At 40.3% G+C, this 19,710-nt stretch overlaps 1 protein-coding gene across 3 annotated transcripts in view; it reads left to right on the top strand.

Annotated features, from left to right (window-relative positions):
* KCNQ1 (potassium voltage-gated channel subfamily Q member 1) overlaps positions 1-19,710 on the top strand; it is a 340,214-nt gene that overhangs the window by 286,561 nt on the left and 33,943 nt on the right. The gene's annotated exons all lie outside the window — the stretch shown is intronic.

Here is a 19,710-nt window from a genome sequence, read left to right as displayed (position 1 = left end):
GTTTGCAGCCAGCACTGCTGAAGGAGGGTGTGCACCAATGAGGAAAAAGAAAGGGATGCAGTAGTACAATCTTAACAATGTGAAGATCATGGATTTATTTTGTTTAGATGTAGATATCTCAATAGCTTGGTCAGACTAATAAGGGAAGGATATTGCTATGTTGCAGTTAAGGTATAATTATGCTGTTTTCAGTGGATAATTACAGCTTATTTATGAACTGCCAAACCTAAACAATTTGCTTACTGAGACCCCTTTGGCAGAAGTAGTCACGAGCGTGTTATAGGTCAGGTATATTAACTTCTGCTGTACAATGTAAGTATTCTGGGCCCCATACTATTTTTTCTGATTATAGGTGTTAATAAGTATTGATGTTAAAACACAAAATTTCACTGTAGCTTAGCTGAGCCCAGGATCAGTTCTGTGCAGGAGAACATCAACAGCTGGCAAATGAGTCTCATGGATTCTTACATCATAGAAATTACCCTGTGTCTTTTTTGGCACAATATACTTCCTAATGTGCACTGCTACCAACATGCCTTCTGCTTTTGGGAAGGGATATCCAAGCCCTGCTCAGATGGGAGGCTGCTAGGGATCTGTAGGTGCCAGTTCCTGAGGGCTCCGCTTGTCCCCAGACTAATGAGTCTGAACCACATAGCTGGGATATAGAAGCAGGCAAAGCCTGTTGCAGAAAGATTAATAGTAAAAAGGATGATTTGGCAGAGCAACCAAAATGCCACATGGGCCCTGATCTTCAAATCTGTGGAAACCCATGAAAATCCTTTACTTTCGTGCACAAAAAAATACCTGTGTGATGTATACTTGTCTCAAATTTTAAAAACAAGACCAAAAAGACAAATCCCAAAACCCTGTCTGCGTGTTCTGGCAACAGACCATTTACAAGGTATTTGAACATTTAGCCTCAGTTAGGACCTCTTTGAAATCACTGTCTAACTTTGCATTGCCTGGATTTTCTCTCAGTCCCCAGTCTCAGCTGGTGATGGAAGATACAGTAAATAATGTTGGACACTTGAAAAACACAGATTAATCGTATGAAAATGTCATGCAGGTCAAGGGAGATTGTGTTTCATGTTATTTACTGATACAGGGCAGCATCAGCAGTGGAATTTGTACATCCTATACTCTAATATACTCATTCATTTGGCACTCTTTAGTGGAAAATATGGAGCAATTATATGCAGACAATGCTGTAATGGAAAATAATTGAAGACAGACACGGTTTGGGGGTTTGTTTTGTTTTTTTTTAAACAATGCATGCCAGATCCTGCATGCAACAATCCTTTTTTTCCCCCAGCATTAATGCAGCCAATGCTTGAACCACAAACGAAACCACAGTTCTGAGGCTCTAACTTCACAGCCAGCTAGAAATGACCAAAACAACATCTGCTACAGTTAGAATTTGGAAGTGCTTTTTTACTTTGTAGAGTTCCTTTCTCTGCTCAAATCACCCTCAGTAGAGTTAATGTTTTGTAACTGTTTCATCTGAGTAAATAGAAAACTTGATGTGTTTCTGAATCTCAGCAAAGGATTTGTGTCAGAATCCATCACACAAAAATGGGTAAAGTATATGTATGCATAAATCTGTGTGTATGTAGTATCCGAAACATTTCTTGTTATGTCTTCCACAGTGTTGTAACAGTTAAAGCAAGCTTCTTTTAAGTCAGTGTAGCTTGCTTTTTATGGCTTTAAACATCAGTGTTTACCTCTGCGTAAGTGAAGCTGTCAACACAGCACTTCTAATATTAATGTGACAGATATGCCTATTCTTGTTGCTCTTGTTATTATTAGTAGTAATCATAATATTTGAGTTATGGTAGTACCTCAAGGCCCAGCCCCCTTCTCACTAAGTTTTTACAAAATAGAGTAAAGAGAGGGTCCCTTCCCAGACAAAAGATCAGTTAGAAATCAGGCATGGAGAGGAAGAACAGTGAGCTGCAGCAGGTCAGAAGAGCTGAAGTGATGGTGATGATGCCACATGTCAGAGGAATCGGAAATAATGAAGTTTAATTAATTTGGATGGTCAAATACATTTCAATGCTCTTGCATATGTTAGAGCAATGAGGTACTGATCTCAGCTCAGTACCTCAGGCTGAGGTACTTTTCAGCCATGACCAAGAACCAATTCAGTAGGTCAGCACCTTTTAGGAGTCATGTGCATCCTCTTCTTCACTGGCAGTGGGAGAAGTTGTCAAGAGTGCATGAAAAACAGAAGGACGGGTTTAACCCTTTATATGTTGACTTAATGAGGACGTAACATTGTGTGATGTTTTTACTCAGTTTATGCGGACAACTCTCATTGTCATTTTGCAAACTACCTCGAGCTACCAGGTGTAGTGGTAGCCTTGTTCACAGGAGGTAGGTGATTGCTTTCATGTACATCAGCCTCTCCTTCTATGCCTTAGTCACCCATGAAGGCCCTCGATCATCTTGCAGGGAGGGTCCTGTGTGGTGGCTTGATGCTTATGTTGTTATGAGAAGGTTTAAAAACCTGTTCTTCTTCCAAGCACCAAAAATAAAATTTGTATCAGAATAGGAGCAAAGACCTCTTCTAGCATGAAGAAAGGCCTTAGGAGAAGTAGCTGGTGGTGCAGTTTTTCTGTCTGTTTTCCATACCTTAAAGTTGTGTTATCCCATCAACTATTCTAGGAAGCCGTGTCAACATTGTAAACTGTTGCGTGAAGAGTAAAAGATCCATTAAATTATGATTACATGAGTGGAGTGACAGAGTGGAAAGCAAATAGCAGAAAACTGAGAGCTGAGACATAATAGATTTTCTTTCTTGTACTGAGTCATTCATTGTCATGTTGCAAAAGTTGTCACATTGGAAAAAATTTGTGTCTTTTTCCTTATTGATAAAATAGGAGAATTTCCATGGTGAGGTCAGAAGTTGTGGAAAAGGTGCAATATGAAAGGCTTTGAGGCAAAGTGCTGTTTTATCACTATGCCTTACTACTGCTGAGCCTCTTCTTTAACCACATAAAGAATACTTGTATGACCATGTTTTAATTATTTGACCATTACTGTTAGTATTATGAAACAAATCTATCTGCTCTTCATTGTCACAAGATTATAGGAACTGTGAGTAAGCAGGCTTTAAGAAAGCTTCAAGTACTATACTTGCACTGCTGTGTATTGGTGGAAATGAAGGCAGGAAAGCCTACATCTCCTATAATGGCATGTTAATAAATTATAGTATAATTGTGAGCTGGCAAATTTATGGATTGGTTTTTTCTCTTCAAAAGCTGAGTTGCACCAAACTATTGAAGGAGAAAATGCTGTTTTGTCATGCCTAACTGGCACAGATCCAACGTGCTAATGATACAGTTTTAAATTCTGCATAAGTCAAAGGTGCAAACACGTAAAGATGGGTTTTGTTAGAAGTTTTTTGAAATAGTTGTGTGTGGAAATGGATCACGGTTTGCAGCTGACTCAGGAGTGCTATGTCCATCTGTCCTCCTTGCCGGAGTGATAATGGCAGCAATTAGTGAATTGCCAACATGGCAAGTAACAGCCTCCCTGGTGGCATTGGCTTTGATTGATTTTATGCAGCAGTGAGAGGCTCCATGTTTCATGCCCAGACACTCCACATCCAGGATCAGAGGTTTTGGGTATGGGAGGGCAGAAGCAGTATGATGTCTTCATTACCTAGAGGAAAGAAGCCAATTGTGCTCAACACCACTGCTGCTCCCCCAACTGCCATTGGCATCAGCTCCTGAAAGGCAGGATTGCCAAGTCTCTCGGCTAATATCTGCTGTTCTGGCAGCTGAAGCCATCAAGAAAAATGAAAAGGAAAGAAAAAGTTCAAGAAATTATAGGATAGACAAAGGAAGACAATTTTAGAGTCTGGTTTTCCAGCTAATATCAACTCCCTGTGAACAGCAAAAACTTCAGCGCTTCAACAGGATTATTTATGGATTGGACTCTTACAAGACAGCTTGGGAATACATTTGTTTGCTATTAAACAAATATGCATGTTGATATTTGTATGTATATGTAGCCAAATTACCTGGGGGTGCATGGGATCACCCAAATATATAACGTGGGAAATCTCTCTGCAGTTATCATGAGATTATAGCTGTACACAACAATGTCTCTGTAGTGTCTAGGTGTAATTCTGTGCTCATTAGGGAAAGATGGCATCTCTCTTCAGCTTTCTTTGCTGGTTCTTTCCACAGTATAAAGCAATGGCTCTAGTCTGCAGCTGTCAGAAGCCTATTTTTCTCTCTGTCCTTATTCAACCTTCTCAAGGTTTTTGAGGACATATATGTGATGGTTGAAACCTACAGGAAGTAGGTGTTTTCAGAGCCTGACTTACAGCTGCAGTATCCATATCACTTCCTCCAAGAAACAGGGTGATCCTTAACCTACCTGGTTTTCATTGAAATATCTTCCCATAGCAACCACTGAAAAGAGACCTTGCTCTCAATCCCTGAAAATAAGGCATTAACACTTCTGAAGGTCTCTTTAGCAGTGTAATAAGCTTGGTACATTTCAGGCCTGGAAGTTATTTACAGAATTTTTATGGGAAGCCAAATACATCAATAAAAGCACATTGAAAATAACTACTGGCACAGTGGATTGTAGGGAAACTGAGAGTGTTGAGCTTCAGAATTATGAGCATATTTGAACTGAGCAAATGATCAATGTGATACCCTATTATGCAGTTTAAGCTAAGACATACATTTATATGAGCTCATTTAATGTGGTATCATTTAATACAGTATGCTGAAAATAGGCAAGTAAATAATTTTCCTTTATATAAATGAAGGTGTTCTTTTTTATTTTCACAACCATGCTATCAGAGCACAGCTTATGTTGTTGATTAAAATTTAAAAGCATAATTTAAAAATTCAGGTGCTAAAGGTATCTTCCCAAATTATCTATGTTAACTTAAAAGGAAAAACGAGATATCTCCCCCCTCTTCTTTCCTTTTTCCTTTCCCTTTTTTCTAATGTAAGGGAAAATGGAAGTGGAGGATAAGCACTTCTCTCAGTTTTTAGGGCCTCACCTTCAAAAAGTCAGCCTAAGCTGGTCACACTTTCTTTTGCTTCGTGCCAAAAAGTGAGCGTGTGTTCTTTCAGCACCCAACCCTGACTGGGAAAAGGGCTGGCTTCTCTACAACAGTTTTCTTCTTGACTTGCCTGTAGTGTGATCCAGCTGCTTCCTTCAGGGACTCCTGTGCAGGGGGACTTGGGGGACAGACTGTGTCCCTCAGGACATGCGTCAGACTGAGCTCACCCTGACCCACCTCAGCTCAGGACTGAAGGGCAGCCAAGAGCGGGATTAGCCAGGCGGCTCCTCAGGGCTGTCTGTAACCACTGCAGGATGTTTCCCGTCTCCTCTGCAAGTGGGGCGATACTGTGTATTTAAGGATCTGAAGTGCCCGGCGTCATAACGAGAGCAGAAGCATCCAGACAAACTGGAGTTGGTTTTGTGGCTAGTGCTGTTTTCAAATTAGAAAAACAGTCAAGAGCTTTCAGATAAGATGTGCATGTCAGAAAGCAATAAAGAAAACAACTGGTCTTAAAAGCTAATCGCCATGCACCGTTGAGATTGGGACCAAAAAATGTTAGCTAATATTTTAAATGTGAGTGAAGGGTCAACAGATGAACCGTATTGTAAACATACATGTCAGCAGCAGGGCAGGGTTGAAGATAAAATTGGAACCATGTGCTTCTCCATTTCTCATAAGGCACAGAGGTCGTGACCCCAGCGGCTTAAAAGTCCCTCAACAGGGAAAAATATAATAATGTCATATGTCACGCAGGGAGATGCTGTGCTTATTAATTTTGTAAGGTACATACAATTGCTAAGAATAATGTTTTGTACTGTGAAGGAGAGAGTCTCTTTTAAGAACATCTGGTTTTTATCAAATAAAACTACTCTTGAATCAGGTCTTAACACAATACATGGAAATACAGTTAGAACTTACAATGAACTGTAACTAATCCCAAAAACTGAAGAATCAGCACAAATCACTAAATATGATATTTAGAGCAAATGAATACAGTCATCTGATAAACTTTGGAACTGCCTTGTTACTGCCATTTATTCAGTCATTAAAGAGCTGTACCCAAGTTAGCATCTACACCATTTCCACCCTAATACCTTAGGAAGGTGCAGGCTTTTTCTTTCATTTTTTTTTCCCCAAGAATAAGTTGTACACATTTCTTTCCATGGTGCAGTTAAGCGGTCATTGTACCGGTTTTAAAGTTAGAAAGGTAAGCGCAGAGAAAGGACTGACCATTGCACCCAGTGCAATCCCCCTCAAACAAAGACCAGGAATGGCAAGGCGGTGCTCTGAAGGTAGAAGGCACTGCTGTATATAAGGCAGCTCCATGGTTTAGTGATGGCAATGGCAGTGTCCTGTCACAGGGAGGGAAACCCTCGTAGTGCCTACCCAGAGCCTCAGCAAGTTCTCATTTTGAGAAACATAGATGTGTGCTGCAGAAAATGTTCAGGCGTGATACTTTCCTGGAATACCAGATGTTCACAGGTCTTACCTCTTAAAAAAAAAAAAAAAAAAAAAAAAAAAGAGAGAAAAGGTGGGGTTTAGCATTTACTGTGCATCTACTCTTATTCAACAGTGTCCACTAGAGGAGTAAATAGGAGATGGAGAGAAAAAGGTCCTGAGTTCTTGTCTTGGCTTTGGGTGATTTTTCATGTGTTGGTAGGAAAATCTCTCTGTTGCTCTCTCCTAACACTAAAATGAAATGTACCTGTTTCAAAGTGTATCTCTGAGTATAAAGTAACTGCAGCTTCTCTGGTTCTTGGAAGATACAAAAGGTGTATTTTTGGTATAGAGACATGTCACAAAATGCCAGGGCATTCCTGGCCTTTCTATTCATCGGGGTACTGTTGTTCCAACCTCACTGTCTTCTCTTCCCAAACCAGACCTCTCTCCCCCTCTTCTGCTTCCTATCAGTGTTCCACTTGTATTTCTTGCCTGCAAGATATCTGTCTGTTTTATCTCCCATTATGTGCATTTGAGGCTCTGAAATGTCTGGGGTGAAAATTGTCCTCAAAAGGGCCAAAGTGAGGAAGGAACTGAATGTTCTACTTAATTGAGATGAATCCATGCTAAACCTGTTTTCAGATGTTTTCTCAAATGCAATTATCAAATGCTACCCAAGCCAAAAAGACTTGTCTGTTGACTTTTTTTTCCAATCCCTGTGTTCCTGGATATACAGGTCTTTTATAGTAGTCTGTATTCAGAAATATTAGGCTAGAAGGAACCACCTTCTGCTTTTGAGGCTGATCTCAGTTGCAGTTGCAACCACGAGACAGATGCCCAGTTCAGGAGTGCGCAGACCTTCTGTTCCTGTAATCACAGCACACAAAATACTACTTATTAGCCTTAAAAAATATAGAGTTATAGTGGAAGATCAAAAGCCATGCTATAGTGTGCCATAGGAGCATAACAGGAGAGATCAAGAGCGTTGCAAAATGAGGTTGTGTGCGAAATACAACTCGCAGGTGAAAAATAACTGACTAATAACCTTTGCTTCTGAGGAAAGAGGGAAATCCAGTAAGGTACCTGCCAGTGTGACCTGAAGGAAAAGTCTGTGCTGTTTTGTAAGTGCCAGTGGGATGTGCCAACTAGATACTGAAGAGAATGTAATGGCATGAAGCGTGAGTTTATCTACATCTTACTGCCAGTCTCCAGTTGTTCAGCAGAGGGAGGAAAATACCAGAAACAAGGGTAGCAGGGTGATTCATTATTCACAAGGCATGAAAGTTTGAAGTTAATTTGCTATAACTACACCACAAACAGTTACGTTCTTCTTTCAAACTCCCTTGTATGTACTAATACACTGGGTACCTACAGATGTGCATCAGGATCATACTTCCTGTGAATTTCTCTCTATAAATTAATAATTCCTTTCCCTAATCCCCTCAAAATCCATCTGAAAACCATTTAGGCAACCTGTCACCATGAGCCTCATGTGTAAGCAGCTTACAGACTTTCACTCTTCAGACAGCTAAAAACCTTTTTCCAGCTTTTAACTATATTTATTCATGACCAGTTTATTGCAATTTGATCTTATTCTCTATGGTCGCATTTATACAGGGCCATGGTATCTTTTCTCTGCCTTTGCTTTATGAGACTGAACAAGTCAACTTCTCCTGTTTTCCTATCACAAGATGCCTCCTCTCTTCCTGTTAAGGAAGAATCTCTGTGATCCTTCTTTGAAACATGGTTTCTTCTAAAATGTTATGGTTGTCCTTAAGATATTTAGGCAAAAAAGGGTAGCTGGGAATCTTGAGACATGAACATTCAATAAGTTGTCTGTGTGCATGTGTTAAAACATATAAATGGTGCACTCTCATATGTATCTCTAAATGTGTATTTTAAAACAAAAGAGAAGTATCAAGGTTCAGGATCTTTCCGAGCTCCTACCCTTGTGCTTCGGCTGGACAGACCTCTTGGAGCCCTTCTCAGTTTTAAGTAGCAAGGTGGAAGGTGCAGCACAAAGACAATCAAAGCAGATCTAAATACAATAAACAATAGCTACCTCCTCTTCTCTTCTGAGAATTGTGTAACCTGACCTAGTTACATTTTTAGAAAGTTGGTATGTGCCCCTACGTGTATGGCTTCCAGCATAAAGAAACCCTAGAACCAGGCATGTTGTTATCATGTCACTTTTCATACTCCAGTCATCTTAAGGGATTTCATAAATCAGAAGGATCTTTTTCGTATTTTAAACATTGTCAAAACCACTTAATTCTGTTATGCCATTCTAATTTTAATTTTTCTTATTTAAGCCTCTTATAAATGGATACAGCTTAAATGCTCATATAGCTGTCAGTACTTTCCCCTGATTTCATTACCTGCACGTTAGAAAGCCATGCACTGAAACTACAGTGTTGTGAAAGACTTAAAGCGTATTTTGGATGACTTCTCCTGGGTCACCTTGTTAAGGCAGTCAGCACTTACTTAAGATACCAGTCTTGTATTTTAGTAAATGTCACTATGTTCTGTTCTGTATGTACTTAAAGGCTACCCAAATTCTGGGCCTGACTCTGCAGTCACATGAGCACAAGCCTAGATGCATACATATGCAGAGCATCTTTGACTCTAGCAGTGCCTTGAGCAAACAGCAGTTCTATAATCTTGATTAAATTTAATAGCCAAAAGAAGAGGCTAACCACAAATCAGTGATGGTGAAATATAAACCTTGCCCACCTCACAGAAACAGGAGGATTCTGTGTTCTCATACCCTACCCCAGTCATACTTAGATCTGTTTGAAAGCCAAACCAAATTGTAAATGAATCCAAAACCAAACCGCAAATTGGCTTCTGGCACTTTAGATGCTTTTATTTAGGTGCCACCCAGCTATGGAGGCTCCACAAAACCAAACTGATGTTATTATCATCCTTTCTTATACTTCTAAGACTGTTTCTGGCACCATCTTGGGCAATTTGAAGCATAATTAACAGTGAAAGGCAGTGAAATTTTGACTGAAAATGTTGTGTTACTGTGATCCCATAACTTTTCTTTCCTAAATAGTATGTCAAACTTTTTCATTAGAAAGCCATTTTTTCTTCTTCTAACTCTTTAGGTTTTTGCCATAGACATCAGTCTTCAGAAATTTCTTATGTTCAACCCCATCCACATAAGCTTTGATAATGAATTTTAGGGAGAATAAGAATAGGTATGTTTGATTTGAGAAAAATGAGTATGTCTTCATAGGCTGTCACAAAAATGACTTTCCTTTGAAAGTCCCCATTTATTTTCTTAACTGCTGCATTTAAGTTGTTCCAGCTAAAAAATTACTGAAAGCCAGATTCTTGGAGATATTAGAAAGTTGTGTTGGTGAATGTTCCTGTAATGGGGAAGAAAAAGAATAAGCACTGCAAGCTTCTTGGGTGTGCAGTTTCAGCTGAGATGTAATGGTCTGTATTATTGTTTTTGAGAGCTGTGATGTTTTAACCTTGGCATTGTCTCCCTGTTCTTGTCTCTCTTTGAGCTCCAGGTCTGTAGGAACCACTTCCTTAGCCGAGGCAAGTTACTATTGCTAGCAGCTTATCCCTGTTCCCATCAGGGTTTGGACAGCGTGCTTAGCTTCTAAACTGGAAAAGCACAGCCTCTAAAAGGTTGTTGACTCTTGTCCTGTTGACTGTGATATGGCATGGTGTGTCAGTGTAGCTGAAATGGAGACAGAGCAATGATAAGTGCAATACTGGTTTCATCAGAGCCAATGGCAGAATCTTATTCACTTCAGCGGGGCAAAGGATTCAACCCAGAGGGAAGGTGATTCATCTTGACTCTTTGGGTATTTTGCCCTAAGTGTTGATCTCTGATCTATAAGTCTAGACTCAATGGTCAGGGGAGGGAAAAAGACATATCCAGAGCATGATGCATCTCATCCTAAAATAGACATCTAAAATAAATTGTGTGCACTACAATCTAGCTGCTCATTTCTTTCTGCTGACTGTAAAAAGCATCAGTATGACTAGCTCTAAAACTCTCAACTGTGTTGACACTTACAGAAAGATCATTTGCTGAAGAGGACTGAAATGACATGGAAAAAAAATCCCACAGTAGTATTTGGGTGGAAAGCCACCTTATCAGTATTACCTTATGGACAATAATACAGCAGGTATAGTGATATTCTGCAACATTCCTCAGTGTGAGACTCAGGAGTGACTCAGAGATCAAGATTGTTTGTTTGTGGTTCCTAACCCCTCTGTTTGCACGTTCCCCTGTGCTGGTAAGCGGGAGGGGATGGGAAGGAAAAAGGCATGTTAAATTGGTCTTTATGCTTCTTCCTTTGTTTCTAGATCTTTGCTTTTACTTAATTCTTTTCTTAATGTTGTGTTTCCCCATTTTCAAATGTTAAGAATTTAACATTGCAACTTCCAGTGAAGAGTGCCATTCTCTCCCTCAATTCTAAATAAACATATGAAAAAAATTAATAATGTACATATAATGAGCAGTATAGGTGTAAAGTTGTACTAGAATATATATTTGGATATTCACTTTTAACAGTTTTTAAGCAATTGCTCTAGGGTGTCATGGTTTTACAGTGACAGGCTTTTGTACAAAAATGAAAATAGTGCTTTTTACATTTCTAATTCTTTTTTGCTCAAGCTTTTAGAAGCCCTTTCTTCTGTGTGAGATGAAAAGTTGATACTAGTTTACCATCCCCAAGGCTTTAGAAGAGATTGAGATATTTCAGTGATGTGATGCCTGTGGATGCAGAGACACTTTGTTATTATCTACCTGTTATTGTCTAGCTGTCAGTTTCTGAGACCTTCTGGTTCACAAGAAGTGCTTGCCACAGCACCATAAGGTGCCCTTTAAGTTTTACTTCCAATTTCTCTTTTATCTCTTTATGTGAGGCATCTCCAATTAAAAAAAAATGTACTTTTATTTCTGAAATCTCTTATGGCATAAGGGAGGAAGATGCCTGTTGTTCTTTCTGCTGTGCACAGCATCATTTGGGGGGATAATGCCAGATTCAGCACACTTAAGCCCTGTGCACAGCATTTGTGCTGCTAAAATCTGCTCTGCTTTTAAAGAGAGAATATCTGCAAAAGCAGTCTGACATAAAAGAATTTTTTAGAGTAAATAAAGGAATGATTTAATTTTTACCATGCATATGGAAGTATAGTTTGCAACAGAATATCTGCTTGTTCTGTGCATTTTGAAGTGCTCAAGGCTGCTGTATTCCTACTGCTCAGCACCCAGGCTTTGCTGGTAAGCACAGGGATTATTTTCTGTGTTTCATTTTCAAACCATAGTGAAACTGAAAAAGCAATGAGGGCTGGATATGAGTGAAAATTATGGAGACCAGAAAATACTCCTAGCAGACAGAGCTCTGTGTGGCAGAACCAATGGTTCACATCACTTGGTAAATACTTACTACTACTACAAAACAAACACTGGGATTAATCAGCAGGAAAGTCTGCAGGTTGAAAACCTTGAATGAGCAACTGTAGAAGGATTTTCAGGACTGCTTTGGTCTGTTGATGTATCTCACCATAAAGTCTTTCCATATTCATATTTGTTTTTTGGCTGAAGAAGTTAAACAGTGGTCTGGCTGCTAGTACAAAGTGTTCTGTCTCCCTTCCCCTCCTGCCTTCCTGTATTGCCATGACTCCAAAGTGAGGGAGGAGTCCGGAGACTGAGCAGAATCAAATGCAGGTGGGGATTGAATGCTAACCAGCCAAGAAAAACAGTGCTCATGCTGTCTTCTATCCTTTTTTTTCTTTTCTTTTTTTTTTTTTTCCCTTCCCCTGAATTGTCCTACATTTGAAGCTCTCAGCCTCTTTGTAGCTGCTGGTGCGTGCAGTGATGCCAGTTGCTGCAGCACTGCATCTCCCTGTTTGAGGCAAACACATGCTCTTGTTTCTTTTACATTCTCTCCTCCCCCTCCACAAACCTTTTTCCCCCCAATGGTTCAGTTTTAAAAGGAAAAAAAAAACCGCAGTGAATAATAGATCTGTGCAAAAAGACGGGTAACAAAGCCAGGAGAAACTTGGCCAGCTTTCAGCTTTGTTACAGACTCAAAGCTCAGTCCAGGTGTGTGGAAAATTTTCTGACTGTTCTCCAGACTGCTCAGCAAAACTGGGCCCTCTTGCACTCAGACTGCAGCTGATTTCTGGAGTCACATGGCACCATGAGGAAAATCCAGCTCCCACAGGGTTTGTGGGTCAAAACCTCAAACTGAAACCAAGGGACACCCAACCCTGAGCACACAAACCCAACCAAAGCAGAAGATTTACACAAAGGTTGTGTCCCACAGTGCTGAGTTTGACAGATCACTAAATTTTCCCTGTAAACCTCAACTTTTAATTAAAAAATTATTATTAAATTTTTTGTCAGAAAATTATGCTGAAATTTTGTACCCAAAATACTGTTAATCTCTTACATCATCCAAAGACATATGGTAAAAACGTTAAACTGTAGTAGAAGAAACTAAAACTAATCTCATCTTCTGATGGCTAATTTGTTCCTTCAGGCAGCATTTTGCCACATGATCTTTCTCTTGGGCCCAGCTCTGCCCCTGCGAGGTCTGTCTTTCCGATCACTGAGTTTAACCACATACTGCAGAAAGTAGTTTCACTGGGTCCCAACAGCAGTGGACACAGAACCACAGCTCCTGGAGTGGAATGTGTGCATGTAACGAAAACAACCCTGCAGTTGCTTTTTATATGCTCTAATGTAAACATCAGCTTGTCTGTCAGGTACTCCCTAAGACAGCAGTAGGTGGATGCTGTTGGAGAGACTTGCCATGCTTTATCACAGAGGATGGTTGTCCTTTATCTCTCTGTTACCTCCTTAAATTTAAAATACATGTCATAAATTCTGAAAATATAAAGTCCATACTGGCACTTTCCTTGTTTCAGTGGCACAGGATGGAAGTAGAGTCATTCGGACATGGTCTGTGAGTGGTGCCTCCCATCTGACATCCTGCCCACCCATCCTCTCCCTGCTTCCACTCAGAGGAGCTCTGCACAGCTCCCTGCCAGCTCACCATGGTATCTCAGCCACTCCCCAAACAAGATTAAATGAAGTTGAGGATCACCTTAGAGAAACAGAAGGCGTTTTCAGGTTGTGTTTTTTTAACTCTGATCCTCAAAAAGCTCACAGGCTTCCTTGTCATCGGCTAGGAAAATAAAAGCCTTCTGCCATCATAATGTACTTGTTGAGAGGTGACAGAGGATTTAACTTCTGTGGGTGCAGAGGAAAGCTTTTGCCAGCACTGAATCAACACCCAGCTCCCATGCCAGACAGAAAATTCTCCCCATAGCCAGCACCCACAGTCAGCTCAACATTTCTTGCTAGGACTGAGATCCCAGCTGCCTTTTGGGCTGCAGGCAATTACAGAATATGGTTGTTCCTCCCCTTTTTCTCCTGCATAGCCATGTATAGATTAAAATCTGTATCCTTAATGTTCACTCTGTGAAATACTGCTCAATGCACAGCTCATTTTCTGCATTACTGGGGTATCCAGGTGCTTTAAAAGTACCTCTGAAGTGGAGCACAGAGTGAATGCCCAGTGTAAAAGTGCAGCAATTGCACTATAGGTGTGGCAATGTCCTCACACGAAGAGAAGGGTCTTACTGCCTTCTAGCAAGTGCCAAGTACAGTCCTTTTTAAAAGAATTCAGGAATGTCTAGTGATAGCTAATACACTGCAAGGATTGCAACACTAACTGGCAAAGACTAGAAGAAATAAAATACTGTTAACTGGGAGCCAAAGATCTTTTGTAAACTCCTACTGTTGCTTTTGCCACGCTCAGTGGATCGTTAGGGTGGGCAGTCCAGTGTATAGTGATACAGAGACATAAACTTCCCAACAAGTCATGTTACCAGAATCCATAACTGGGATTTTTTTTTTTTTTGCTTATCCTATCCTGGGTTAATACAGTTGTTCTAAATCTTGTTTGACTTAGTTCTGCTTGCTCAATTTGGGAGAATTTAGCTTGTCAGACTTTATAATAGTGAAGATCCTCTTTCTTGCTTCACAACTTACTGCAGTGGAATTGCAAAAGCTCTAGGGAGAAAATCAATTAAATGAGCGATGAAAACACTCCCAAGGATATTAAGAATTTGGATTTTGTTTGCTTTTTGCTTTTAACAAAAACCTACTGTCAATTTGAGTGCTAAATTACTTGATATTGTTTGGTTTTTAAAAATGAATGGTAGTACTGCAGTGTAGGTCTCGCTGATTGCCTTGGTGCTTTAGCTCAGAGCAGGAATGCACTTTTGAAAAAATCATCTGACAATCCTCATTTATTACAGTTTTGTTTTTGTTGAGAGCAGTCTCAGAACATGAGAGAATTATGAATGAAATCAAACCATACATATATATGCTACATCATATATATGTACACTTAGTACACTCCTGCTCCTAAGTGGCATTCCCTCCTGGAGTCTGGAGTAGAGCTAGTCTGGAGCAAACTCACCTGCAAAGGCACATGATGGTGATGGTGGCTCTACCACACCAGCTGTTCTGCTGCAGAGATCTCCCCCACCTGCACTGCCTCACTTGCTGATGCAGATACAGCTACTGTTTCCCAAACTCAGAAAACTCTCTCCTCTTACCTTTTATTCTGCACCAAATGGGAATGCTTACTCTGAAGTGAAAGTGTGAGAGGATGTGGGTATCTGTTTCTTGTTTTGTCAGGTCATTGACCACACTGGGAATCTAAACCAATTCCACTTCTGACATAAAGGTCATCTGAGTAGGGTGAGTCCAGGACTTGGTGCCATCATGCCTCAGGTCCCTGTTTATCCTGAGATACGAGAGAGGATGTATTGATCAGAAAGGAAATCCATCCAGCTAACTGTCCTGCCCACAGAACAGCAGTGAGCAACATGGAACAGAGCAAGCCTTCAGAGAAACATTTGAACTACATTTGAACTCATTAGAATATATGTAATTTTTCATGAGGTTCTGGAAGAGCAGTTGTTAATTGACCTCTACGAAAATTCTGATGTAGAATAATCACTTTTGTGAGCCCGAGTAGGGCACATGTGTCATGGAATACAGTGAACATCCTTGCAGTGTGGTATATGTGGCTTCCCATTAGATTACAGTTCAGTTACTCCACATGAAAAATAATGCCTTAATTGTAAACCATTTCTTTTAACCTTTAAAAGATGGACACTTTATGCTTCTACATCTGCTGAGTATTTTTGTGAATGCATGGTACAAAAGAGGTTAAAGTGCACTTGGCCTCTCCAGTGAACCTGGTATAACAGCAAAATACCGAAAGGCAAAGGGTATCTCAGCCTTTGGCCAAGTGTGTTTATATGGTATTTGGGATCTACTGAGAGCAGGCATTTTCTCTAGTCCTCAGTGTCAGTGTATTTTAATGTCACTTTCCGTATAAAACCGCTCTGAAAAAACACTTTGCACAGCACTTTGCTGCTCCCCACCCAGTGTTCTGGGATTCATTGTGTCCTTGGGAAGTACAGCAAGGATGACATCCATCTGTGCCATGCTGCTGAACTTGTGCTATCTTTGTAGAAGAAAATATAAAGGGTAGTTGTGGAGAGGTGAGTTGTGTTAAAGTTCTTGGAGGCTGAGCAAGTGATTTAATGGTCGCAGCTGTTTGTTTGCAGACAGGATTTGGACAAGTGGAAATACACTGACCTGTGATTTGAGACCTAATCCAAGCTCTGGAAACTCTTCCTATGAGACCTTGGGCAAAACACTTCTCTGCTTTTCCTCCCTCTATCTGTCTTGTCTACTTAGTCTCTCAGGAAGCTCCTAAGAGCAGAGACTGTATCTTACTCTCTGTTTGTACAGTCCTAACATAACAGGGCCCCAGGCTTCCTGAAGTCCCAAAGATGCTGTTGCAACACAAGTTGTAAATGTTAAAGAGGTGTAAGAATCTGGCCCCGCTCACCATCATCACCATCTGTTTTCCTGTGACAAATTAGTAGTATGAAAGCACGCAGCTGAGTGATTAGAGCTGTGACCGTTTGCTAGACTCCCTAAGTTCTGCTCCTGGGTTTGGCATTGCTGTGCTTTGTAACAAGAGCCATTTAAAAATTTTCCAGCAACATGCTGTTGGTTTTTCTTCCTTAGAGAGTGTTGAATTAGTAAAAACTGAAAATAAGGAGGAAAAAAAAATAATCAAGACCATGCCAGTTTTAACAAAGCTTTACTGGGAAGATGATTCAGAGGCCCTGGTTGGAATTCCTGGAAAAACAGAAAGCAAATGACCTCCTCACCTCTTCTAGAGGAGCTGATAGTGTTCACATGCACTAGAGGAGGCTACCGTTAAAATCTCTGCTCTGGTAAAAGTTTTGCATGACGAGAAGGTTGTGGTTGTGGTATCTGGTAACGTTACACAAAAAGGTTGGTTCTTTGTTGGAACTGCACAGAGCACAGATGAGCGCCTGGCTTCCCCACTTCTTGATAACTTCTTCACCACTAGCCTGTGCTATCCCAGGGAGAAAGGGATTGAGATTTTCCCTGTGGCTTTACGCTCACAGATCTGCAAGGTTTTGAGATTGTCCTCAACGGAAAGGAAAAAATAAAAAATATTTTATGTTCTGAACAGATAGGGAAGCTGTTTGCTGCCCAGCTCCTTGTGAAAACAGCTCAATTTCTTATTGTCTTTGTGTGTCCTCTAGTAAGTGGTATAGTAGTGCTTTTAAATAAATTCTCTAACACGCTTTGTGATGTTTAACCTGCATTATTACTTCTCCTTTGGGTCTGGTACTTCATGTGATCTGGCTGGAGGTGTGGAAAGGCAGCTGTATACATGTGCTTTGTGCCCTAGAGATTGGGCATCACGTGGAGCAGGTGTCGGGCAGCTAAACTCCTCTAACCTCAGCTGGGGCAGCAGCTAAGGAGATGTTCGCTCCACAAATAATCATTAGTTTTTGGTTGTGTCTCCTCCACAAGCACTTCCCTATAGTGGTATAATCAGCTATACCGACTTTCTGCACCACCCAGGACTCTCCTGGAGAAAGGGATTCCTCCAGCTGGACAGGGAATGCAAGCAGCAAGCAAGTATGCACCGCTGCTCCAGGATTTAACTCTGTCAGGATGAAGTATTCTGAAATCCTATGAATCTGATTAATTCTTTACACCGGAAATTTTAAAATATACCCTGCTATATGTCAAATTGTTCTTGGCTTCTCTTTAGTAATTCTCCATTATTTATTGGAAATTATGTCATCCAAAGGACTGAAACAAATTGATCGTGGGAAGTCTACATTTAGTTATAAAACTACCATGTTTGAGCTTTTGTCTGACATACTGGATGAGGCAATGACTGGTGATGATGCTTGGTGTGTTAATCAAGCCAGTGAATTACTAAATAATTTCGATGTTTTTATTCCACTTTTCTTGGAAGAGATTTCTTTGACAAGCAGGTGTTTCTCTCCAAGATCATAATCAGTGCAGAAGCATAGGGTAGCTTGGAGCTGTCACATTTCCACCAAAAGTATTTCATTACTACTATGTTTATGTCTACATCCACTTAATGAGATTTCTATAGATCATGAGACCCACTTAGTATGTCCTTAACCCCATAATGATAGGAAATGGTACTCCTGACTGCAAGACTGATTTCCCTCATGAGGGTCATAATGTTAAAATTTCCTTTGCAAAGCTGAGAGCCATATGTTGCCACATGGATATGCCATCGGTTGCTTGAATGAGTCAGTGCCCTGAATTTTATGACAACTGGAATGGCTACTATGATTGAAATTAAACTTCTTGACTTCAGGGGTTGCACTCACAAAGGAGGCCAGTGTCTGAAGTGACGTGGAGCATGCCAGTGCAGAACTGAGCTCATTTCCTAGCTTGGATCTGTCATTTTTTCAGGAAGAGGATTTCGCATCTGTTCCTTCTTGCTTAGAGGGAAGCATGCTTATTAACTGTATTTCTTTGCAGAAAGGGTTGTCAAGCATTGGAACAGGCTGCCCAGAGAGGTGGTGGAGTCACCAACCCTGGAAATGTTCAGGAAAGTACTGGGCATGGCTCTTAGTGCTGTGGTTTAGTTGGTACAGTGATGTTCAGTCAAAGGTTGGATTCTGTGATCTTAGAGACCTTTTCCAGCATTAATGATTCCATGATTCTATGAAAAGACTCAAAACCTTGAGCTCCAATGATGCCAGGTTCACTTTGGTCACTGAATCTTGCAAGACATGGTTTAATAAAACCTGCCACTACTGCCAGTATTTGCATGGCGAGGAAAGAAAAAATGAATTCATGGGAGAGATTTATCTTCATTTGTTTGCATTATTATCAAATAATATGTCAGGATGAGGCAGATATGGGGGAGTTTTTTGTTTGAGGGGTTATTTTGATTTTTATCTCTCCATGCTCAGGCAATTTTGTGAGCCTGTAGCTGTAACTCCAGGAAGAAATAGGTGAAATGAAAAGGAAATTGTCAAGTAATGTAAAGTTAACAGAGCACTGTTTTCCAGCCCCAAAACAGGAATCTTGAGAGACAGATAAACAGGAATTAAATCCTCCAAAGTAAGATATAGTGCCTATCTGTTGTGGTGTAATTGACTGTTTTTGTATATTTGTATGAGGCATGGGAAAGTGTTATGTATGTTTTTGCCATGAAAATAATTAATGATGCAGATCCCAATTTCCCAGTAATTAATTGCAACTCTTTCTGCTCTGGTAGTTTATAAGGCTTAACTGACATTCCAAGAAAGGAGGAGAAGTTTAACACAAATCATGACTGAAGGAAAGACAGTTTTATCCAAGAGTTTGCTTTGGCTTTTGGTTTGTGGCATCTAATGTGATGGATTTGGTAGTGATTTGTTACATAGAGATGATGCAGTACTGACACAAGCTATTTCACATCAGAAACTCAATTCACTGGTATTGATTGATGGATTGCCAAATTCAGCTTTCTGCAGATTCCAAAAATAAAACAAAGCATGAAAAGGGAACCCATTTTTTAAAAAATCCCTTTACATAATGACCAGACACTAACTTTCAGAGTCCACTCCTAAAACTATTTCTTCATGTATTTCAGGCACTGAAGGTTTTTGTTTCCCTTCCCCTCCCCCACCCCCAATCTCTCTCACAGTCTAAAATTCAAAGTGTCTATAATACCTAAAGCAAGTATGCTGTTGGTTTGTGCATGTCATAGCTCTTAATCTGGGGGCCATGAACTCAGTCTTTCTCTTCTAACATAAAAGGATGGAAAGAGGTAAGAACTTGTATCATCTGTCTGAGGTGAGCTTTGTGGAGC

The sequence above is a fragment of the Chiroxiphia lanceolata genome, chromosome 6 (genome assembly GCF_009829145.1).
Source record: "Chiroxiphia lanceolata isolate bChiLan1 chromosome 6, bChiLan1.pri, whole genome shotgun sequence".
Classification (NCBI taxonomy): domain Eukaryota; kingdom Metazoa; phylum Chordata; class Aves; order Passeriformes; family Pipridae; genus Chiroxiphia; species Chiroxiphia lanceolata.
Note: the sequence above shows the minus strand (reverse complement) of the source record. Positions and strands in the feature narration are given on the sequence as shown.